The sequence below is a fragment of the Bufo bufo genome, chromosome 5 (assembly GCF_905171765.1).
Source record: "Bufo bufo chromosome 5, aBufBuf1.1, whole genome shotgun sequence".
NCBI classification, from domain to species: domain Eukaryota; kingdom Metazoa; phylum Chordata; class Amphibia; order Anura; family Bufonidae; genus Bufo; species Bufo bufo.
The window spans coordinates 438,644,023-438,667,890 of NC_053393.1; the positions used below are offsets into that span (position 1 = coordinate 438,644,023).

Genomic DNA, 23,868 nt, shown 5'->3' on the forward strand with positions numbered 1-23,868 from the left:
TGGCATATGATCCTCATAGATTACCCGTAAGAAATGACATAATCGTGCAGATAATTTAGTGGATCTGAACACTAAGGCCCCTTTCACACGAGCGAGTTTTCCGCGCGGGTGCAATGCGTGACGTGAACGCATAGCACCCGCACATGAACATATTTTCACGCAGCCCTGGCCCCATAGAAGTGAATGGGGCTGCAATGTGTTTTTCACTGATGATTGCTAGGAGATGTTGTTTGTAAACCTTCAGGTTTTTATCACGCGCGTGAAAAACGTGTCAAAACGCATTGTACCCGCGCAGAAAAAAAACTGAACAACTGAACGCAATCGCAGACAAAACTGACTGAACTTGCTTGCAAAATGGTGCGAGTTTCACTGAAAGCATACGGACCTATTCCGTCACGCTCGTGTGAAAGAGGCCAAAGGGCTGTATTACACTGGCTGAAATTTCAGCCGATAATCACTAACGAGTGTTCGCATGAACGCTCGTTAGCGATCATCTTTCAGTGTAATACTGCTGACAATTGCCCGATGAACGAACAAATGCTCGTTGATCGGGCAAAGATTTTTAAGCATACTTAAAAATCAGCACTTGCCGGCGGCAGATTGTGCTGTCTTAGGTCTCTTGCACACGAACGTGTGCGCCCCGTTGCCGTATTGAGGACCGCATTTGCGGATCCGCAATACACGGGTGCTGTTCCGTGGGCATTCCGCATCATGGATGCGGACCCATTCACTTCAATGCGGAACGGAGGAACGGAACGGAACCCTACGGAAGCACTATGGAGTGCTTCCGTGGGGTTTCGTCCCGTACTTCCGTTCCGCAAAAGGATAGAACATGTCCTATCTTTTTGCGGAACGGGCGGATCGCAGACCCATTAAAGTGAACGGGTCCGCGATCCGCTGCGGCTGCCCCACGGACGGTGTTTGTGCATTGCGGCCCGCAGCACGACCATGGGGCGCACACGTTCCTGTGCAAGAGGCCTAATAGCGATCTGCCGCCGGCAAACCAACTAGACAGTATGGGGACGAGCAATGGAATAGAGATCACTCGTCCCCGTGCTGCAAAGGGGATCTCGGCATGAAGGTCTATGGATAACATGAAACACAAGACACACCGCGGTTTTGTTTTCATTAGATGTCTTTCTTTTAAAAAACATGGCATGCTGGAGCTGGGGCTGTTGCTGTTTTTTCACATCACCATCTCTATAGGGGAAAAATGCCATGAAGAAAACACTAGTGATTTTACACTGTCTTTGTTTCCCCCCTGTGCGGCAGGAAGATTCGGCTAATTGTGTGTGCCTTGTCATAAATTAGGTGCACTCCCGGCAGTCCATGCGCCCGGAGTGAAAACTACTCAAGCCCCTGACTGCAGTAGTTTTCACTCTGCTTTTATACCTGTCTCCAGGCGTAAAAGATGGTAAATTTGTTGGCCCGAAGTCCAGCGCAAAAACAACCATTGCACAAGCATTAAAAAAGTTGAAAAGTGGGGCCTTGTGACTTTTTTTTATTCCAAAAAGTAGCATGGTGTGCTTTGTAAATGACCCCCAAAGCTTGCAAAAATGCCACAACAAATGCAGATGGAAAAAAAGTGCATGTGGGTATTATGGCATTGTTTCTATTGATTGACCTCATTGTCCCCCCTCTTCTTCTATACTTGCTGGCATCTAAATGTCCTCCACATGGCCCAGTTGTTATCTCCTCTAATAAGAAGAATGTGGTTAAACCTTTGCATAATATGGGGGGTTATTTGTCAATTGTGTTATATGTTAAAGGAGAATATTGATTTATTGATTCCATGTAATTAGCTTGGCCTTGGATGTGTTGCTACATTTATATATATTATGTGGCGCCACAATCCAGCTGAGCGTTCTTATATAATATCGCTGTATGCATGGGCATAATTATTTGCCTGTCATTAAATCTCACTTCGACATTATCTCTCTAATAAATATATGAATAGAGATGGCCTTGCGGTTCGCCCGGCGGTCGTTTCGCGGCGAACTTTGCGTGTTCGCAATTCGCCGAACATGTGAACATTCGGAGAAATTCGCGCCCGCCATATTGTTTTACATTGTGATGAACTTTGACCCATGACACATCCATCAGGTGGTACAGGACAGCCAATTGAGACATTTCAGCACATGGACATACCCCCTACCTTATAAATAAATCTGATCTAGCTGCCATTTTACATTCAGTGTTTTGCCAGTGTAGGGAGAGGTTGCTGTGTGGAGCAGGGACAGGCTGATAGGGCCACAAAAGTCCTTTTAAGGACTGGTATAAGTGTGCTATCGATATGTGTGATACACAGAGGGGTGCGATATACTTAGAATATACTTTTATAATAAGTCAAAAACACATAGATCTATATAGTGATCACCTGGAAGTCAGGGGCCTGGGGGCTAGGGGCTTACTAGGGCCATTTTTATATAGGGTAAGGTTCCGGACGAGGTCGATCTTATCAGGGCGGGTGGTCTGTGGTTAGGCTATCAGGGCCAGTTCTTTGCCCACTGTAGGGTAATATCAAGGACAGTTCTTTGCCCACCCTGTCCTTCAATACCACATCATCATCTAGCCCAGGGATGGATGTTTTTTTGCTTTCCCTCCTGGATTCATCGATGTGCACTGGAACCCCCCGGATTGTGGTAGGACATATGGTTTCTGATTTGGTGCCACCGAGCACCTGATTTGGTGCCGCCGAGCACTTGTTATTGCCTACCACATCTATGCTTTTTGCTTAACTTTAATAATTTAATATATTTTCATTTTGAGGGATATCTTTTCCATTCACACGTCTGCAAAATGGGTCCGCATCTGTTCTGCAATTTTGCGGAACGGGTGCAGACCCATTCATTTTCAATGGGGCCGGAATGTGCTGTCCGCATTTGCGGATCCACATCTGCATTTGTGGATACGCACTTCCGCATCTGTGCTTCCGTTTCCGCAAAAAAATAGAACATGTCCTATTCTTGTCCGCAATTGCAGACAAGATTAGGCATTTTCTATTATAGTGCCGGGCGATGTGCGGTCCACAAATTGCGGAATGCACATTGCTGGTGTCCGTGTTTTGCGGATCCGCAAAACACTTACGGACGTGTGAATGGACCCTCATAGTAACATTATTAAAGGTTATGTTTTATCTTCATGTATATTCTAATGGATTGCCTTCCTTGTACAATGTTATAATGTACTTTCTATGTTGGAAAGTATATTATAGTGCATTTGTATTGTGCGGCCGTTGTGTGCGGTTCTGCTGCGATACTGCAGGTATATAGAGGGACAAGCGTTATTGGAACAAATAATTTCTACTGGTGTGATATACCAGTCGTCCCCCAAAAAAACAGATTGAAGCGGGGTGTTATGTACCAATATACACTCTTTATAGTGCATTTCGGTACTGTATAGTGCATTTGCGCATGCGCGTAAGCGAAAATTGAATTGCCGATATTTCGCATTGAAAAAAAAAATGAATGGAGATCGCAAATTCGAATAATACTTCTGGTATGTCGCTGTCCATGTTGTGGGACTATTTGTGCACTTCTAGTAATTATTTCTTGGCTGCAAATATGAGCTGAAGGTTTTTCAGGTTCGCCTGCCATTAAAATGAATGGGACCCGCCGCGAACTTGCGGTTCGCGAACATTTGATCGTGTTCGCGAACCGTCCCGGCAGATGTTCGTCCATCACTATAATCACATTTAAGATTGGAACACATTGTTGGGAGGTGATCTGTATCTAGTGCTGTTGTGCGCATGTCAGGAACTGACATCAGAATGATGTGCGCTCCAGTGTTCATTGGAAGAAGCGACCGCCTGTGTGCGTATGTCAGGAAGAGAGATTCTAGTGGCGTATGTTCCAGGCTGCAGCACTTTGTATGCCGGAACCTGTGGACCATAAGGGTAATTAAAGAGGCGCATTTCAATATCATAATGCCGTCATCATCTCATGCTTAAAGAGGTTGTCCCACGAACAATATTCTACACTTTTCAAACCAGCACTTGGATCTAAGTACTTTTGTAATTGCAAGTAATGAAAAATTTGGCGTAGCCACTTAGTTATTCAGTAAAATATATAGATATAAATCTAGCAGAGCAATGAGGAGATCTCTGGGTCCATGTGAGGTAGAGGGCTGGTTCTAGCTTTGTTAGGGTACTTTCACACTTGCGGCAGAGGATTCCGTCGCCGGCAATCTGGACGCAAACAGATGGCATTTGTCACCGGAAAAGAAAAACGCTAGTGTGAAAGTACCCTTAGAAAGAGATTGTCATGTACTATACTGTATGATGTCTGATTTTCATTTTTTACATTATTCATGAGATAACCCCATCTTACTTTGGTCTCCTGAAGAACCATTCATCTTAGGCCTCATGCACACGACCGTTCAGTTTTTTTGTGGTCCGCAAATTGTGGATCCGCAAAACACGAAACGGGCGGCCCATTGTAGAAATTCCTATTCGCAAAACAGACTTGTTATATTTTTTTTTGCGGGGCTACGGAACGGAGCAACGGATGCGGACAGCACAAGGAGTGCTGTCTGCATCTTTTGCAGCCCTATTGAAGTGAATGGGTCCGCACCCGAGCCGCAAAAACTGCGGCTCGGATGCGGACCAGAACAACGGTCGTGTGCATGAGGCCTAACTGGAGAGACGTGTTAGGACTGTTTGGCAAAGCAATAGAAGAAAGTATCAGGCTCATCCAGGTGGAAGTGAGTATTTAACCACCAAGAAGTGGGGTCGTCCCTGCTGGGGTAGGTGCTCCCCTTGTAGGCAGGGGTAGTCCCAGGGACACTATAGGGACAGTCCTGCAGCCCCAACTTCTTGGTGGAGACTCAAATCTTTATTCTGTGCAATGTAACCGTGAGTAGAAGTGGCCAAATGAGTTATCACGTTGTGGCCGCATCAATCTTTTAGTCCTGCTAGTACTGTCATATGAAAGGGTGACCACTGAGAATTTTTAGATTGTGATATCTAAAGGCATATGCATCTGATCTTGATTTTAGCATTTTTTGCATCTAGTTTAAATTTATGGGGGTGTTATTTGTGTTAATAATGTTTTACAATATGCAGCACCCCATTACAGGAGGTATCTGCAAATGATGTGTAATGCTATGTTATGTACTGTCATTTAATGTCATGTACACCCAGAGTGACCTGGTATATTTGGTATGGACAGGGTTAACCACCCTGCCCCCCCCCCTCTCTTGGCAGGAGTGGGCTGGTCCTACATCGTGACTAGGAGTTCTCATCTAGTGTGTGAGAAGGGAGGAAGCAAATTCATGTACTCCTTCTCCTTAGGCCTCAGGATCCAGAGACTATCCGATCTCTGTGAGATACTGTTTCTGTTACAGCATAAAATAGAGAAAGAAAGATGAACTTAGAATATGTGTGTTAACCTGCCACTACAGCTAACCAAACTTTGCTGCTTGTGAGGGATTACAGTTAAGACACCCGTCACACTTAACCACGTAGTGGCCAGGTGTGCCTCTAAAAACCTGTATCCCACTGTGGACACTACAGCCATAATTGCTAGATTACAGTTATTAGTCAGAGATTCTACAAAGAAAGACTTTAGCCAGATAGCATACCGAGAGTACCATTATAGCCAATGGGCTAGCCTCCATACCTTGCCACATGTGGAAAGGATTTGCACTGTGTACAGATTGTTGGACATACTACAACTCTGATTTTAGAGTAAAAAGAGACCTTTATTCTACTACCTCTGGCCTGGTTTCCTGACTCCCACGACACCATACACTGGCCATTGCACTACTACACCTCCTGCCAGGCACCCATACAGCCACTAACATCAAGGGCACCCCAAACTACCATCAGCCAGGAGCCCCAACTACAGGGAGTGCCCTGAGAGAAGAAAGTATGCACCCTTCTCTCACTGCGCCAGCCCTAGGGAGCAACGGCCTGAGGGAAACCACTGTGAGCCCATCCTATAGCCTCTACCACTCCTCAAGGCCTCGATGCACGTCGGGATTTAATTACTGTGATTTTGATTCTTGTGAGTTCCTTCATCCAATGTGTGGTGATTGCATTGTTTCTGCCAAAAAAAAATACCAGTGCAAATTTGTGTAAGGACACAGCGAAGCCTTATAGAAGACAGCTGTACGGAGGTACATGGTATCTCTTTTTTTCTCCCCGTGTCATAAGCACTTGCCCTATATGATGCCAACAATAGCTCCAAACTATTGCATCTGATGGGGCATGACACCCTTTTTCTCTTGTATTATTAAGGAATCCACAAATAAAAAAAGTCTGTAGCGATCTGTATGATATTTGAAGGGATATGGAGGTACACGTAGGGCTCCATGAAATTCTTTGGTTGTCTAAAACGGCCATGGGCAGAGGGCTAAGGCTACTTTCACACCAGCATTTCTGCTGGATCCGTCATGATGATACAACCGTCTGGATCTGTTATGAACGGATCCAGTTGTATTATCTTTAAAATAGCCATAACGGATCCAGTTGTATTATGTCTTATATAGCCATAACGGATCCGTCATGAACTTAATTGAAAGTCAATGGGGGACGAATCTGTTTTAAATTGTGTCCGAGAAAACTGATCCGTCCCCATTGACTCAGCGTTATTCTGTCCGCGATGAGGACGCAACCAAACGGAGCGGAATACATTCTGGCGCACTCCGTTTCGTTCAGTTTTGTTACCTCTGACAATGAATGGGGACAAAACGGAAGCGTTTTCCTCCGCTGTCGAGATCCTATTACGGATCTCAATAGCGGAAAGGGAAAGTGCTGACTGTAGACGGTTCCATTCACTCATGGCAAGCAGGGCTCTTAAACTGGTGAGGTGTGAAGACACCAAGACTATTAGTAGCAGAACTGTTCATCACACTGTGAAGAATCTGACCTAGAAGAGGGAAGCCCCTTAATGTACAGCTAGCGGTGCGGCGGCGAGGAGGGAGGGGGCGCCAGAGAGTGACAGATGAGGATTTCCTGGAGGAGAGGGAGGCTGCAGCCTGTGGGGAATGCTCCTGCACATCTCCGGGCTGCTCCTTCGTGCTGCCTGTTCTCAGCTGCTAGAACTTGGCTCTGCTCTCATTCTCCGCTCCGCTCTCCAGTGAAGTGGGACTCAGGGCGGCTCTGCCAGTCTCCGGAGTAGGCACTGCCCGGGCAGCAGAGGATGTGGTTAAACTGAACATGCAAAGCTACATATTTTGTTCGTGAGTTCAGCGCTGAAGGAAGTGCAGAGAAGCCGCGGCATTAGAGCCAGTTCCCGGAGAGCTCCCTGTCATCCCCGTGTCACCAGAGAGAGCCCCTGACAGTCAGCTCTGCGGAGCCCCAAAACTTTCCCGTGCCCCCTGCTATGTGACTGCGCCTGCCGGCTGCGAGGAGACCCGGAGCGACACTGCGCCTCAGGTAACAGCGGGGAGCGAACCATGTACGTGGGGTCACGGGGGTCTGAGTGCCGGGTATGCGGGGGTCACGGGGGTCTGAGTGCCGGGTATGTGGGGGTCACTTGGTCTGAGTGCCGGGTATATGGGGGTCACGGGGGTCTGAGTGCCGGGTACGAGAGGTCACGGGGGTCTGAGTGCCGGGTATGTGGGGGTCACGGGGGTCTGAGTGCCGGGTATATGGGGGTCACGGGGGTCTGAGTGCCGGGTATGTGGGGGTCACGGAGGTCTGAGTGCCGGGTATGTGGGGGTCTGAGTGCCGGGTATACGGGGGTCTGAGTGCCGGGTATGTGGGGGTCACTTGGTCTGAGTGCCGGGTATATGGGGGTCACGGGGGTCTGAGTGCCGGGTATGCGGGGGTCTGAGTGCCGGGTATACGGGGGTCTGAGTGCCGGGTATGTGGGGGTCACTTGGTCTGAGTGCCGGGTATATGGGGGTCACGGGGGTCTGAGTGCCGGGTACGAGAGGTCACGGGGGTCTGAGTGCCGGGTATGTGGGGGTCACGGGGGTCTGAGTGCCGGGTATATGGGGGTCACGGGGGTCTGAGTGCCGGGTATGTGGGCGTCACGGGGGTCTGAGTGCCGGGTATATGGGGGTCACGGGGGTCTGAGTGCCGGGTATGTGGGCGTCACGGAGGTCTGAGTGCCGGGTATGTGGGCGTCACGGGGGTCTGAGTGCCAGGTACGTGGGGGTCACGGGGGTCTGAGTGCCAGGTACGTGGGGGTCACAGGGGTCTGAGTGCCGGCTACGTGGGGGTCACGGGGGTCTGAGTGCCGGGTACGTGGGGGTCACGGGGGTCTGAGTGCCTGGTACGTGGGGGTCACAGGGGTCTGAGTGCCGGGTATGTGGGGGTCACGGGGGTCTGAGTGCCGGGTATGTGGGGGTCACGGGGGTCTGAGTGCCGGGTATGTGGGGGTCTGAGTGCCGGGTACGTGGGGGTCACGGGGGTCTGAGTGCCGGGTATGTGGGGGTCACGGGGGTCTGAGTGCCGGGTATGTGGGGGTCACGGGGGTCTGAGTGCCGGGTATGTGGGGGTCACTTGGTCTGAGTGCCGGGTATGTGGGGGTCACGGGGGTCTGAGTGCCAGGTATGTGGGGGTCACGGGGGTCTGAGTGCCGGGTATGTGGGGGTCACAGGGTCTGAGTGCCGGGTATGTGGGGGTCACGGGGGTCTGAGTGCCGGGTATGTGGGGGTCACAGAGTCTGAGTGCCGGGTATGTGGAGGTCACGGGGGTCTGAGTGCCGGGTATGTGGGGGTCACGGAGTCTGAGTGCTGGGTATGTGGGGGTCACGGAGTCTGAGTGCCGGGTATGTGGGGGTCACGGAGTCTGAGTGCCGGGTATGTGGGGGTCACGGTGTCTGAGTGCCGGGTATATGGGGGTCACGGGGGTCTGAGTGCCAGGTATGTGGGGGTCACGGGGATCTGAGTGCCGGGTATGTGGGGGTCACTGGGTCTGAGTGCCAGGTATGTGGGGGTCACGGGGGTCTGAGTGCCGGGTATGTGGGGGTCACGGGGGTCTGAGTGCCGTGTATGTGGGGGTCACGGGGGTCTGAGTGCCGTGTATGTGGGGGTCACGGGGGTCTGAGTGCCAGGTATGTGGGGGTCACGGGGGTCTGAGTGCCGGGTATGTGGGGGTCACAGGGTCTGAGTGTCGGGTATGTGGGGGTCACAGGGGTCTGAGTGCCGGGTATGTGGGGGTCACAGGGGTCTGAGTGCCGGGTATGTGGGGGTCACAGGGGTCTGAATGACGGGTATATGGGGGTCACAGGGGTCTGAGTGTCGGGGAGGTGGGATACAAGCAGGGGCTCATTGTGGGTGCCACTGTGGCTGTTACCACATGATTTGACTATTGGACCCAGTGGTAACTTTGGGGTCTACAATAAGGGGGTTCACTGCTGCCTGAGGGTCACTATATGACTTCAGTGTATCTGAGTGATTGGACATTTACTCTGTGCAGTTTATTATGGGTCTTCTTTTATTTTAGTTGGGGTTCACTATGAGTTCGGACTGATTTACATTGGGGATTCACTGTGGTTTCTGGTTGTAATTTATCTACGTTGGGGATCACTATTGGTTCTGATTGTAAATTACATTGGGATCACTATGGGTGAGGTTGCAATGTATATATTAGAAGGTCACTATCCATTCTGATTTCACTTTTCATTCTGGGATCACTACGAATTCCAACTTAATTTTACATTAGGATCATTATGAGGATCTAACTGACATTAGGATCACTATGGGGATCTGGCTGATTTACATTGGGATCACTATGAGGATCTGGCTGATTTACATTGAGATCTGACTGATCTACGTTGGGATCACTATGGGAATCTGGCTGATTTACATTAGGATCACTATGAGGATCTGAGTGATTTACGTTGGGATCCCTAGAGGGTCTAGCTGATTTACAATAGGATCACTGGGGTTATTTATGTAAGGTGGCTCAGTATAAGCAGATACATTTTCCGTGGTCCCCTTCGTAGATGCGCGTGCTGTACGGGTAGTCGCTGACTTTAGTCCGATGATTTGGGATTTTGTGGAGTGACATTGGAGCTACAGGTGAGAGATCTGTAAGAAATCACATATAGTTATAGTTAACCATTCACCTGATACGTCCGTTATATGGGTATGTTCACACTGGCAGATTTGTTGCAGGAACGTCTGTGTCTCAATTATCTGAATGAGAGTTACAGAAACCCACAGGCTCCCTGCTGAAACAACCCCATTCAGATGAATGAAACCAATTTTCAGTCACCGAAATTTCGGTACCAAATCTGCCATGTGTGAATATACCCTGAGGAGTCCCTGGTTCGTAGGTGCACAGCTTGGAAATCCGTACAGCGCTTGGAGCAGCTGGAGACAGATACGGAATGAACAAGTCTTCTCCGCATGGTTACTGCTCGCCTTCAGTCACACATGCTGGGGACGGGGACGCCACTCATGTCACTGAAGAATGAGAGGGACTTATGTGGATGGCATTATTTGTGACGAGTGAGCGCGTAGTGGGATGCGGAGCGCAGGGGGCGCGTATTACAGCAATTGTGTTCGATTTTTTTTTTTTTTATAGTAGATTAATAATTCATACATCAGTTTTGTCACTTACACTGACTGTCCATTAGTACAGGGATTTCTAGGTACGGGTCCATGAAGGCATTGGGTGATGACACAAGAAAATGTTTCTTCTGATAATTGCCTTCAAGACATAAAAATGCAGCTTTAAAAATGTAAAGTTGCGTATAAATAAATATATATAACACAAAAGAAGACATAAACATGTGGAAAGAGCCTCTAGTAAGTATAGCAGTAATTCGCCGTCTTTGTGCAGTGTGAACAGAGCCTCTATATTCCTTCAGGATCTACTATTTATATAGGTGGTTTTTGTTTTGTTTTTGCTGCTGACATATAGGGAGTCATTTATGTAGACCAACGTTTTAGACACCGGTCTTAAAGGGGTTGTCTCACTTCAGCAAATAGCATTTATTATGTAGCAGACGTTAATACAAGGCACTTACTAATGTATTGTGATTGTCCATATTGCCTCCTTTGCTGGCAGGATTCCTTTTTCCATCACATTATACGCTGCTCGTTTTCCAGTGGTCGCGCTTGCACACTATAGGAAAAAGTGCTGGCCTCTCTGGTGGCCGGCGCCGTGGGAGCGCACATCGGCTACTGCTTTTTCCTATAGTGTGCACCCACGTCCAATCGCTGATGGATTGCAGGGTGGTCGTAACCATGGAAACGAGCAGTGTATAATGTGATGGAAAAATGAATCCTGGCCTCTACATAACTTCGGTGGATCCTCCGCCACTTCTGAATGTCCTAGCTGTCTTATATTTAGACCCTTTTATACGCCTGAAACAGACGGGCCCGTCCTCTTCCCTGCCCACACCACAGTGAGCAGGGAGAAGTCGCAGATTGCTTTGCGCTGCAATGAGCGCCAGAAATATGCCTATTTTAATAAATGACCCCCATAATTTTTTGGGGGTGTTTCTATGAGTGTCCTGCTGATAAAAAAAATAAAAATCTAAGTATCCCGTGTAGAGGTCTCACTGACCCCTAATTTGTCCGTCGCATTTCATAGCTGATCCTCCAGTGAATGGAAACCCAATGAGCAGTCTTCGTGGCTAGCTCGCTGGCACGTGGGTGGTCTTGCCCTAGTGTAGGCGAGACTTCATCTTTTGTAATGATCCTTGCTAAACTACATTTTTTCAAGAGAATGTTTAAATATACGATGAGTTAAAATAAACCAAGCAATTAAGTGTTCAGGCAGTGACAACAATCCACTTCACGTAGCCATGGAGGAACACAGCTGATCAAGGGCAAAGATAGATCCGCAAAACCTAATAATATTCCCTGTATTTATGAGGGGAAGTCAGAAATTAAGGTTCATTGCTATTCATTACTTCATTACTAATCAAGTTACACTGAATTGATTACTGAGATTAAGATGAATCTCGTCTATTTTTAAAGGGGTTCTCCGAAATTTACTTATTAAAGACCTATATGAGATTGGCGGGGGTCGACTCCTGGCACTCCTGCCGCTCATCTGTTTGAGGAAGCCTCAGCTCCTCGCAGCTCACCAAGCAAATCTTCATCGATTTGACAGCGGCTGTGCTTAATATCCCATTCACATGAGCTGCGCCTAGGCCGTCTGGCTTATAAACATGACATCACGTGGCCTAGGAAGAGGCCACAGCCTCTACGTACAGTTGAGTGGTGGGGTTCCCGGAAGTCGGCCCACCATGGATTTGATATTGATGACCTATCCTGAGGATAGGCCATCAATATGTAAATCCTGGAAACCCTTTTTAACCCCTTAAGGACTCAGCCCTATTTCACCTTAAGGACTTGGCCATTTTTTGCAAATCTGACCAGTGTCACTTTAAGTGCTCATAACTTTAAAATGCATTGACTTATCCAGGCCGTTCTGAGATTGTTTTTTCGTCACATATTGTACTTCATGACAATGCTAAAATTGGGTCAAAAAAGTTAATTGTTTTGCATAAAAAAATACCATATTTACCAAAAATTTTTAAAAATTAGCAAATTTCAAAGTTTCAGTTTCTCTACTTCTGTAATACATAGTAATACCCCCAAAAATTGTGATGACTTTACATTCCCCATATGTCTACTTCATGTTTGTAGCATTTTGGGAATGATATTTTATTTTTTGGGGATGTTACAAGGCTTAGAAGTTTAGAAGCAAATCTTGAAATTTTTCAGAAATTTACAAAAACCCAATTTTTAGGGACCACTACAGGTCTGAAGTCACTTTGCGAGGCTTACATAATAGAAACCGCCCAAAAATGACCCCATTCTATAAACTACACCCCTCAAGGTATTCAAAACTGATTTTACAAACTTCGTTAACACTTTAGGTGTTGCACAAGAGTTATTGACAAATGGGGATGAAATTTGCGAATTTCTTTTTTTTTGCCTAATTTTCCATTTTAACCCATTTTTTCCACTAACAAAGCAAGGGTTAACAGCCAAACAAGACTGTATCTTTATTGCCCTGACTCTGTCGTTTACAGAAACACCCCATATGTGGCCGTAAACTACTGTACGGGCACACAGTAGGGCGTAGAGGGAAAGGTGCGCCGTATGGTTTTTGGAAGCCAGATTTTTCTGGACTGGTTTTTTGACACCATGTCCCATTTGAAGCCCCCCTGATGCACCCCTAGAGTAGAAACTCCATAAAAGTGACCCCATCTAAGAAACTACACCCCTCAAGGTATTCAAAACAGATTTTACAAACTTTGTTAACCCTTTAGGTGTTGCACAAGATTTAATGGAAAATAGAGATACAATTTCAAAATTTCACTTTTTTGGCAGATTTTCCATTTTAATATTTTTTTTCCAGTTACAAAGCAAGGGTTAACAGCCAAACAAAACATTATTTATGGCCCTGATTCTGTAGTTTACATAAACACCCCATATGTGGTCGTAAACCGCTGTACGGGCACACGGCAGGGTGCAGAAGGAAAGGAATGCCATACGGTTTTTGGAAGGCAGCTTTTGCTGGACTGGTTTTTTGACACCATGTCCCATTTGAAGCCCCCCTGATGCACCCCTTGAGTAGAAACTCCAAAAAAGTGACCACATTATAGAAACTACGGGATAGGGTGGCAGTTTTGTTGGTACTAGTTTAGGGTACATATGATTTTTGGTTGCTCTATATTACACTTTTTTGTGCGGCAAGGTAACAAGAAATAGATTTTTTGGCACGTTTTTTTTTTTTTGTTATTTACAACATTCATCTGACAGGTTAGATCATGTGGTAATTTTATAGAGCAAGTTGTCACGGACGCGGCGATACCTAATATGTATACAATTTTTTTTATTTATGTAAGTTTTACACAATGATTTCATTTTTAAAACAAAAAAAAATGTTTTAGTGTCTCCATAGTCTAAGAGCCATAGTTTTTTCAGTTTTTGGGCGATTATCTTAAGTAGGGTCTCATTTTTTGCGGGATGAGATGACGGTTTGAGTGGCACTATTTTGGGGTGCATATGACTTTTTGATCACTTGCCATTACACTTTTTGTGACGTAAGATGACAAAAAATTGCTTTTTTTACACCGTTTTTATTTAAATTTTTTTACGGTGGTCACCTGAGGGGTTAGGTCATGTGATATTTTTATAGAGCCGGTCGATACGGACGCGGCAATACCTAATATGTATACTTTTTATTTATTTATTTAAGTTTTACACAATGATTTGATTTTTGAAACAAAAAAAATCATGTTTTAGTGTTTCCATAGTCTAAGAGCCATAGTTTTTTCAGTTTTTGGGCGATTATCTTGGGTAGGGTATGATTTTTGCGGGATGAGATGACGGTTTGATTGGTACTATTTTGGCGTACATGCGACTTTTTTGATCACTTTTATTACCTTTTTTGGGAAGTAAGGTGGGCAAAATTTCAATTTCCTAATAGTTTTTATTTTTTTATTTTTATGGCGTTCACCGTGCAGGGAAAGTAACATGACCGTTTTATAGATCAGGTCGTTACGGACGCGGCGATACCAAACGTGTAGGGAATTTTATTTTTTTCATTTTTAATCAGTGATAAATGTGTTTTTTTCAGTCTGATGTCTGTGTAATACAGTACAGTACAATATATATTGTACTGACTGTATATTACTTACACTTTGTCTGAACAGATCTCTGCCTTTAGCACAGATCTGTTCAGCACAATGGACAGCAGGACGCCTGAGCATGGGAACCTTCCCCGTCTGCTCAGTAGTTGTCAGAACTGCGCAGACGGGGAAGGGTAAGGACGGGGCTGTCGGGGGGCTGTCTGGGGGCTCTCTCCCTCTCCATCGGGGGGCTGCAAAGGCACAGCAGCCCCCCGATGGGAGAGGGAGGGAGCTCCCTCTTACTGTTAACTTTTTCCATACAGCGGTCCGTTCGGACCGCTGTATGGAAAGGGTTAAACGGCTGACATCGCATCATCGATGTCAGCCGTTTATACCAGGGTGCCAGCAATGTGCTGCCACCCTGGTATACCCACTGAACACCAACAATTATTCAAGGGGAGGCGGGCGGGGGATCGCGATCCCGCCTGCCGCACCGCCCGCCTCCCGCACCGCCCCCACCGCCCACAACTCCCCCCCCTGCACCACCCGCCGGCAAAAAATCATGCAGGGGTGCAGGGGGGGTGTAAAATATATATTTTAGGGACACTAAAGCTTCTGATCCCCGCGGTCAGGGCCCGCGGGGATCAGAAACTGCAGAAAGCGCAGCAAACCGCAGGTCTGAATTGACCTGCGGTTTTCTGCGATCGCCGATGCGGGGGGGTCAAATGACCCCCCCCCTCCTGCATTGTTACGGGATGCCGGCTGAATGATTTCAGCCGAAATCCCGTTCCGATTAACCCCTGGGGCGCCGGAATACAGATTTCAAGTTATGACGTACCGGTACGTCATGGGTCCTTAAGGACTCGGGACCCATGCCGTACCGTTACGTCCTAAGTCCTTAAGGGGTTGAAGGGGTTATCCTATGACTAATGTAAAAAATGACATCAGATAGGACATGACAATCTCTTTGTAACAAAGCTAAAACCAGCCCTGTACCTCACGTGGGTCCAGAGATCTCCCCATTCATTGCTCTGCTAGATTTATATCAATCTGACAGCTCAAGGGGTGTGTCTTTTCTGCTGCAGCTCTCTCCCTATCACAACTCAGGGGGCGTGTCTTTTCTGCTGTAGCCCTCTCCCTATCACAGCTCAGGGGATGTGCTTTTTCTGCTGTAGTTCTCTCACTATCACAGCTCAGGGGGCGTGTCTTTTCTGCTGTAGCTCTCTCCCGATCACCGCTCAGGGGGCGTGTCTTTTCTGCTGTAGCTCTCTCCCGATCACAGCTCAGGAGGCAGTTGAAGGATGAAACTGAGCCAAAGAAATAAGAAAAAAATAAACAGCAGGTGGCGCTATACAGATATATTTTATTGAATAACTCAGTGGCTATGCTACATTTTTAATTACATGCAATTACAAAATAATTCAGATCCAGATGCTGGTTTGAAAACTGTAGAATATTTTCATGGGACAACCCCTTTAATATAATCAACTTGTCTATAGAGGCACTTATATAACCAGTAGAAGTAATCACCCTGCTAGTAAAAAAAAAACATTTATCCAGCATTTATAGCCATTTTTAAGCTACATTCACACAATAGTGGAAAAAAATGCAATTAAAAACTGACTCACTGTAATTTTTTTTCATGACCATTCTGTATCTGATGAAAAATGGCTGTAGTGCCCCCAGTGTCCATAATGCTCACCATAGTAGCCCCAGTATATATAAGAATGCCCACTGTGCCCACTGTATTTGATAAGCCCCCACAGTACCCCTGTATATAAAATACTCCCCAATAGTGCTACTCTGCATATAAAATCCCTCCCAATAGTGCCCCCGTGTACATAAAATACTCCCAATAGTGTTCTACTAGTATAAAAAGGTCCCCGGTAGAGCCCCCTGTATAAATAAGGCCACCCCCATAGTGGCACCGATTATGCGGAGTACGAGAAAAAATACTCCGCTCATCCACTTGAAAGCGTCGATACTTGCTCTGCACTGGAGGGACGTGGAAGGACCTGACGTCAAATGTCACGTCATGATGCTGTGATCGTCAGGTCCTTCCACGTCCCTCCAGTGCAGAGCGAGTATCAGCACTTTCAAGTGGATGAGCTGAGTATTTTTTCTCGTACTCCGCTTTTAAGAGGATGAGCTTTTTCTAACTCCTGAGAGGCACATGGGTGCACTCCTGTCTATATAATGGCTCATGTCCTATTTTATTGACTTCTATTCACTGGCTCTTAAACAAAAACAGCCACATGAATTGCCCCATGGACTTTGGGTTTAAAAATGGCCGCGTGTCAGCAGTTACTAAAATGTCTGTCACGTGGCCTTTTTTTTAACTGTTGGGTGAGTGTAACATTAGGCTTTTTTTTGTGTTGTCATCAGGTGGCGTCCACTTTAGAGAAGCTCCTGCCCCTACCCCCCTCATATCATGCCGTCTTGGTCAAACGTACATGTGTTATGAATGGGTAGAGGGGAGAAAGCCTCTGGTGACTGCTTATATCTTGAAAAAAATGGCTGATTCTGCACCCCCTAACATCTACAATTGGGGTTAGCCAGGAGGAACCCATACACATTAGATGGTCAGCCAAGTTCTGCTGAAATTGGTTGGTTTATCTGACATTAATCTAATGCGTATGTCCAGCTTGAACAGTTTCTTAACCAATTGTGCCCCAAAAATAGTTTGCCATTGTTTCATAAGACACATTAGGGTGAATTCACGCACAGCAAATGTATACATTTAATCTGCTGCATGTGAACTCGCCCATAAAGGGGTTATTCAAGAGTCAGACAGAGCTCACAGAGTGGCCGACCCGCATTGGAGAACATACTTACCTGGTCCCCGTTGCTGGGTTTGGTGTCTAATGCTCCCGAGCTGGCTCTTCCTCTCCCTGCCGCACAGGGGGAGAGGGCACATGACCACTGCAGCCAGTCTGGAGCGGTGATCTGCTGCCCTTGCGTCATGTGACCAGTTGTGAGGAAACAATGTTTTTTCCATCTACTCGAATTCACTATTACATTAAGCTCTGAGCAACACATCCATAAGACTAAACCTAAAATACAAAATTATTCGGCACCTCCTAACAAAGTGAAATAAATTGGCAGGTGCAAATCTGCTGTTACTGCAGTGCAAAGGCAAACAACCACACCCCGAAAGTGCTGAGATGTCTGCAGGCAACTAATATTTGTCTAATGTTAGATTACATTACGGCTATATATACTGTACTTACGAAAGTGTGGTTCTTAGCGGACATTTTGATAAAATTTTGTAAGCCCACCTGCCATGACAAGATTTTTTCAGATGGGAAACCTTAAAGGGGTTATCCCATGGTTAATGTAAAAAATTAAAAGCAGACATCATATAGTTTAAGACAATCTCTTTCTAACAAAATTAGAACCAGCCCTGTAGCTCATGATCTGATCCAGAGATCTTACCATTCCTTGCTCCAATTGCCCTACTTGATTTTAGGTTGTCATCTCAGGGGACATGTTCTTTCTGTAGCTCTCACTGTCACAGCTCAGGGAGTATGTTCTTTCTCAGGAGGTGTGTCCTTTCTGTTTCAGCTCTCGTCCTGTAACTGTACCAGCTTCTAACAGTAGATAGGGCTGCCAACAGTTAAAGGATGGAACTGAGCATGTGCGTCCACCTCATCGATGTTACTGAGGTGGACAGAGAAATAAAGGAAAGAACAAACAGCAGGTGGCGCTACACAGCTACATTTTCTTAAATAACGGAGTGGCTATACTACAATTTTATTACATGTAATTACAAAAATATTCGGGACCAGTTGCCCTTAATTTATACCTTTGGCTGCCCATACACAATAGAAGGAGGGGCATGGCAATTAGCTGGGAGCCGCATGCGGATCCCGCTACTAGGATGCATCGTGTATGGGCAACATTGCTGTTTTGCTTCATACTTTGTACAAGACTAGAAAATAGTCTTTTTTTTTTTTTTCCGAAATGGTTGGGCTGTGTCTTACGTTGAACCCATTTACTTGTATGGAGCTAAGCTGCAATGCCAGACACAACTATTCATGAATGGAGTGGTTCCTGGGGGGAAAAAAAGTAGGCCATTTATTTTAAGGTTTTATGTTCACTTAAGGCCTCATGCACACGAACGTTTTTTTTCACGGTCCGCAAAAACAGGGTCCGTAGGTCCGTGATCCGTGACCGTTTTTTCGTCCGTGGGTCTTCCTTGATTTTTGGCGGATCCACGGACATGAAAAAAAAGTCATTTTGGTGTCCGCCTGGCCGTGCGGAGCCAAACGGATCCGTCCTGAATTACAATGCAAGTCAATGGGGACGGATCCGTTTGACGTTGACACAATATGGTGCCATTTCAAACGGATCCGTCCCCATTGACTTTCAATGTAAAGTCCGGAGTCCCTTTTATACCATCAGATCGGAGTTTTCTCCAATCCGATGGTATATTTTAACTTGAAGCGTCCCCATCACCATGGGAACGCCTCTATGTTAGAATATACTGTCGGATATGAGTTAGATCGTGAAACCTCATTTCCGACAGTATATTCTAACACAGAGGCGTTCCCATGGTGATGGGGACGCTTCTAGTTAGAATATACTACAAACTGTGTACATGACTGCCCCCTGCTGCCTAGCAGCATCCGATCTCTTACAGGGGGCCGTGATCAGCACAATTAACCCCTCAGGTGCCGCACCTGAAGGGGTTAATTGTACTATCATATCCCCCTGTAAGAGATCAGGGCTGCCAGGCAGCAGGGGGCAGACCCCCCCCCCCCCCTCCCCAGTTTGAATATCATTGGTGGCCAGTGCGGCCCCCCCCCCTTCCTCCATTGTAATAAATCGTTGGTGGCACAGTGTGCGCCCCCCCCTTCCTCCCTCTATTGTAATAATTCGTTGGTGGCACAGTGTGCCCCCCCCCCCCGCCTCCCCCCCCCTTCCTCCCTCTATTGTAATAATTCGTTGGTGGCACAGTGTGCGCCCCCCCCCCCCTTCCTCCCTCTATTGTAATAAATCGTTGGTGGCAATCATTGGCCCCCCTCCCTCTATAGCATTTTCAACATTGGTGGCCAGTGTGCGGCCACCCATCTTGCGCCCCCCCCCCCCCCCCCCCCGATCATTGGTGGCAGCGGGTTACTAGCAATAGTACAAGATTCATACTTACCTGGAAGCTGTGATGTTCGTGTCCGGCCGGGAGCTCCTCCTACTGGTAAGTGACGGTTCATTTAGCAATGCGCCGCACAGACCTGTCACTGTCACTTACCAGTAGGTGGAGCTCCCGGCCGGACACGAACATCGCAGCAGCAGGTAAGTATTAATCTTCTACTATTGTACTATTGCTAAGTAACCATGGCAACGAGGACTGTAGTAGCGTCCTGGTTGCCATGGTTACCGATCGGAGCCCCAGCGAATAAACTGGGACTCCGATCGGAACTCCGCTGCCACCAATGATGATGGGGGGGAGGGGGGGGGGAGATGGGAGGCTGCACACTGGCCACCAACGTTGTTAATGCTATAGAGGGGGGGGGCAATGGGGGGCGCACACTGTGCCACCAACGATTTATTACAATAGAGGGAGGAAGGGGGGGGGGCGCACACTGTGCCACCAACGAATTATTACAATAGAGGGAGGGGGGGGGGGCCGCACTGGCCACCAATGATATTCAAACTGGGGAGGGGGGGGGAGGGTCTGCCCCCTGCTGCCTGGCAGCCCTGATCTCTTACAGGGGGATATGATAGTACAATTAACCCTTTCAGGTGCCGCACCTGAAGGGGTTAATTGTGCTGATGAAGGCCCCCTGTAAGAGATCGGGTGCTGCCAGGCAGCAGGGGGCAGTCTTGTACACAGTTTGTAGTGTATTCTAACTAGAAGCGTCCCCATCACCATGGGAACGCTTCTGTGTTAGAATATACTGTCGGTTCTGAGTTTTCACGAAGTGAAAACTCAGCTTTGAAAAAGCTTTTATGCAGACGGATCTTCGGATCCGTCTGTATAAAAACTAAACTACGGCCACGGATCACGGACACGGATGCCAATCTTGTGTGCATCCGTGTTCTTTCACGGACCCATTGACTTGAATGGGTCCGTGAACCGTTGGCCGTGAAAAAAATAGGACAGGTCATATTTTTTACACGGCCAGGAAACACGGATCACGGATGCGGCTGCAAAACGGTGCATTTTCCGATTTTTCCACGGACCCATTGAAAGTCAATGGGTCCGCGAAAAAAAACGGAAAACGGCACAACGGCCACGGGTGCACACAACGGTCGTGTGCATGAGGCCTAAGACACAGTATAATGTTAGCAGCTTGTGTTTTGGCAAGGGCACGTAGACAATTTCAGTTGTGCAACCCCACCACAAGTATGCTGCCTGACCTGAATCAAGTGATGTCAGTGTTGTCTGTGACATCTTTTCCCAAGAGTCGGTATTCAGTGGCAGATATTGCATGGCTGTCACCAAACATTTCTATGACTTAGGGTCCATCCACGGATCCGCAAAACACGGACACCAGTAATGTGCATTTTGCGGACTGCACATCGCCGGCACTATAATAGAATATGCCTAATCTTGTCCACAAGTGGACAAGAATAGGACATGTTCTATTTTTTTCGGGTACGGAATTGCGGTCCCGGAAGTGCGGGTCTGCATTTCCGGATCCGGGCAGCACATCGTGCGGCCCCATAGAAATGAATGGGTCCGCAATTCCGTTCTGCAAAATGCGGAACGGAATTGCGGACGTGTAAATGGACCCTTAAAGGGGATTTCCAGGAGTACAATATTGATGACCTGTCCTCAGTATAGGTGATCAAGATCATATCAGTGGGGGTCCGACTCCAGCCGCCCCACCGATTGGCTGAAAGGATGCAGTGCTCCAATACAAAGCATAGCGCCATACATTGTATAGTGGCTGTGCTTGGTATTGCACATAGGACATGTAACAGATGAAGGTGATGTCACTGGTTTAGGAAGAGGCCACAGCGCTCACCGGAGCACCCTTAGCCTCCTCAAACAGCTGATCAGAAGGAGTTGGACCCACACTGATCAGATATTTACTACCTATCCTAAGGATAGGTCTTCAATATTTTACCCCTGGAAACCCCTTTAAAAACGTGTCTGCTTTTTTTTTCTTTGAGAAACAGTGCCACACGTCCCTGGGTTGTATCTAGTATTGCAGCTTCGCACCATTAATGTGAATGTGCTGAGGTCCAAAAGCACATCACAACACGTGGACTGTTTCTGTGGGAAATAGGGCATGTTTCTTTGTTGCTGGACAAACCCCTTTCAAGGGGTATTCTAGTTATTAACATTTCTCACCTATCCAAGAATAGGTAATACATGTGATATCAGTGGAGGTCCATCTGCTAGAAAAGGGGACCCTCAGTCCTTCCCACCAAGATGGCCAAGGTGAGATGAGTTGTTTGGAGCCATGGCCAAGCATGCATGTGTGATACAGAACATGTGCTCACTCTGAATGGCAAAGCTTTGGTTCCTTCTGTTCTACCAATCGATGGGGGTCCCAGAGTTGGGAGTGGATAGCAGTAACTGATAATTGCTGGTATACACCTTTAAAGGGGGACAAACCCTCCAATTTGGCTGGACCTGTAAAGGAACAAGGACTTGCCTGCTTTTGGGCGCCTGCTCCCTCCTCCAGGCCTACAATGCTCTGCTGGGCACCCTCGATGTCAACATCTGATTTGACATTGCTGCAGCCAGTCACAGCAGATCTAGTCTCTGCTGCGGCCAATGATTGGCTGCGGCAATGTCCAACTGGATGTTGACATCAAGGGAGCCCAGTGGAGCATTGCAGGCCTGCAGGAGAAGGAGTGGAGGGTCATTGCTGGAAAGCAGGTAAGCAATCTCTTCTTTACAGGTCCGGCCTTGTGGGGGAAGGGGTGTTTGCACAACCCCTTTAAGATCATGCATGTTTAGCCCTAACTATACAATAACATTTTGGTAACTGTAACCATTCACTTAGATGCAGGTTTGATACGTTATGTTACAGCGTGGCTTTGAAATCCATGCCTGGTTTGCCACACTATCCCGACTGTAACTGAACTCATTGTACCTGGATTATATCATGTGTTCCTCTTCGGCATAATGCTCTGTGCGGTATGTAAGGGATTTTTCAGTGCAAGTATGTTTTATTTCATGCATGAAATGTGAGTTAGCCAGCAACAGGTTGCAGAAGTACAAAATGCAGATCTAATTTCCCTTCATCTACTCCCTCAAAATTCCTGTCAAACTGCAAAGTCTCGTGTGTTTCAGTGTCAGCCACAGTGCACGACCACGTCCCACCAACTAACATCTCAAAGCGCGCAAAAGAAAGACTATTTTATTTGGAAGAATGTCACATCTACCCTCAGACGTTCTGGACAGGATTTCACTGTTATGTAGAATATAAGCAGAGAGAAGTGCGTTGAAGATGACCCTTGTCCTAGTCCTGACAGTCATCATCAAAAGCGCAATAGAAAGAATTCCAGGCTGCACGTATGACAAGTATTATATACGGTATATTCTGTCACTTGGGGAGTTATACAGTGAAATATTCAAGTAAAGAAGGAGTTTTACAGTTTTGTTAAAGGGGTTGTCCGGGTTCAGAGCTCGGCATGAATGAGTGGGGCATGGAGCTTTTTCTTTATCTTTGGGTATTCTAGGCAGAGACTTCCACCTAGTGTCACGTAACGGAGGCCCAAGGCAGACCTCCGGGACGTCATGCAAACAGGAAAAACAGACCAAGGACCCACAGAGAACTTTATTACACATGTAATAAAAGCACATGCCAGTAAGCAGGTTAGGCAATAGTGGTAGCACTACCAAAGAAACCAAGTGCTCCGGCAGACCAGAGGAAAAACCCAGAGAGCGGAGAGCCAGTGAGCCACGTTCTTCACAGAGCCCCTGGTGGTGGGGATGAACTGGGCTGAGGGCTCACTGGTCGCACCTCCAGGAAGGTCCTAGTACACTTGGCCCCTACTTGCAGAGAACTAGGCTGGTGAAACCACTAGCGGAAGGACAACAAAACTGGAACCCAAGCAAACACAGGACAAGGAACAGACAACAAGACGAACAGGAACCAGTACAGAAGCAAATGCCTGAACCCCAAGCGGAATGGAAGCATGGCGGTCTCAGGCAGAGCTGCACACAGACTAGAGATCCACACAGACTAGAGATCCTCCCTCCGGAGAACCCAGGGGCCCTGTCACGAAGGCAGGACAAACACAGGATAGGAACAGTAAGGCACTGCCGGACAAACAAGGGACGGACTAAATCAGCCTCTGACTAGCCAACCGACCTGATGGTTGGGTGCTTCAGTCCTATGGTGAATACACAGAATTCTCTATATTTCCCACCATAGGATGTCTCAGACGGCTCCTGTAGGCCAGCAAGGCA

At 47.2% G+C, this 23,868-nt stretch overlaps 1 protein-coding gene across 1 annotated transcript in view; it reads left to right on the plus strand.

Annotated features, from left to right (window-relative positions):
- The first annotated feature begins 6,979 nt into the window (after positions 1-6,979).
- The window catches only part of RFTN1 (raftlin, lipid raft linker 1), a 376,685-nt gene continuing 359,796 nt past the window's right edge, over positions 6,980-23,868 (plus strand). The window contains exon 1 of the mRNA XM_040433534.1: positions 6,980-7,378. The gene's annotated coding sequence lies outside the window, so the exon portion shown is untranslated. The remainder of the gene's footprint in view (positions 7,379-23,868) is intronic.